Source organism: Urocitellus parryii, chromosome 5, assembly GCF_045843805.1.
Source record: "Urocitellus parryii isolate mUroPar1 chromosome 5, mUroPar1.hap1, whole genome shotgun sequence".
NCBI classification, from domain to species: Eukaryota; Metazoa; Chordata; class Mammalia; order Rodentia; family Sciuridae; genus Urocitellus; species Urocitellus parryii.
Window position 1 is genome coordinate 127,856,340 of NC_135535.1, and position 1,812 is coordinate 127,858,151.

Below are 1,812 nucleotides of genomic sequence, written 5' to 3' on the forward strand. Positions count from 1 at the left end.
AGATGACACTGGGATTTTTGACCAGAGGAACAGGGTGGATGGTGGTGTCATCTGAGATGGGGAAACCTAAAGAGGAAATAGGGTTTCCTTCCTTCCTTCCTTCCTTCCTTCCTTCCTTCCTTCCTTCCTTCCTTCCTTCCTTCCTTCCTTCCTTCCCTCCCTCCCTCCCTTGGGAGCCTGGGAAGAGCTTTATAACTTCTAGTCATGGAACCGTCTCTGCCCTGAGTCTAAATCCTCTTTACACCTCCTTAGCTGTGGTCAAGTGTGAGAGCCAAGATGGGCAGCCAGCTCTGTACCTGCCGTCTTGAGGTTTCAGTGTCTTTGACTTATTCTCTGATTGAAGGGATGATTGAAGGCCCAGGAAGGCTCACTGCACCTGACTAGGTCCAGAGACTAGGTGCTGCTACATTTCCTACCATAGGCCTCCTGAGCTCAGGTCATCTGCCATCAGGGAAGGGAGCTGAGGACACTGTGGGGCAAATGCTGCTGTGGGACAGCCCAGCACAAACTCATCCTTGTGGAGGTGTGAATCCCTACTCCAAGACACTCTTGGGCTGCTGAGGATTTATTACTTCCCATGTTTAGATGAAAGGAGTGGTGGCCGTGGATCCCAGCGGGTCTCTCCTTCCACTTGTCCACACTGCCTCTAACCACACAGTACCCACTGAGGATGGTCAGCAGGGACTGGGAACTGGCTGGTTGAGGGATGGGGCTCTGTTGTTTAGTAAATGTGTAACCTGGTGGTATGAGGCATGACTTACCCACGTGAATGTTGTCTGAGAACAGGAATCTACAAATAACCTGGTCCCTACTTTTTGCATTATGAAAACCTTGTCCAGTAATAATTACTTCATAGATTTCTGGGAAAACAAACAAACAAAACATTAAAATGTCTAAGTGAGGAAGAGCTGAGGGCTACATTCCCTCCTCTCACTGTTCATGGGGGTCCACTCCACACAAGGTAAGATTCCCAAGGGGCTCTAATGAGGCAGCAGCTGCGTCTGAACCAGCATCCATGGGTCCCTCTGGACACATCCTCATCTGGTGTGGCAGAAGTGGCTGAGCTGGGCCTTGGAGACTTGGTGGTCCTCCTCCCATCAGTTGATCCAAAAAGTTCATGATTATAGCCCACGCCAGTGCATGCACAGGGTCCAACTCAGAGGAAGTCTCACACCCTGAAATCTCCAGTGCTTCCTAAGCTGCAGGGCCCCAGGCTGTGCACTGAGCCATCCCTCCCATATGGAAGGCAGAGAGGAGCTCTGATGCACAGGCTGAAGAAGCCCTGCCTTATGCCTGTGGGGCTCCTGGATGTTCAGGGACTCTCTCTCCTCCTCCTGCCTGTGTTTCTGTGCCTGTGGTAGTGGAGACCCTAGGAGCAGGGCAGGAACACAGGTGTGGCACAGGAGAGGCCCCTACCCTGCCCAGGAGGTTTCCTCCCAGGATGTGTCCATTCCCAACTGTGGGTCCTGAGGCCAGCACATCATCCCTCATCCCTGTCTCTTCATGACACACCAAGGAGCACAGCCACCCGCCTGTGTGTAAGCAAGCGCTTCCTTCTACCAGTGTGTAGCCTCCTTCTCCTGAGGCCAATACAAGGGACAGAGAGGAGAGCAGGGTGTCCAGCTCCAAAGGAGTCAGATTCCAGGCCTATTCACCTGCACGGCACCTCCTGACCCATGTCTGACTCATTCCAGACTAAAATGGCACTTGAGATGCCCCAGCTCAGTTGATCAAGGACTTTATTCTTTACCTGACCTCCTTCATCAGACTCTCTGACAGATGTATTGATTCTCACAGGATAAACTGAGGACT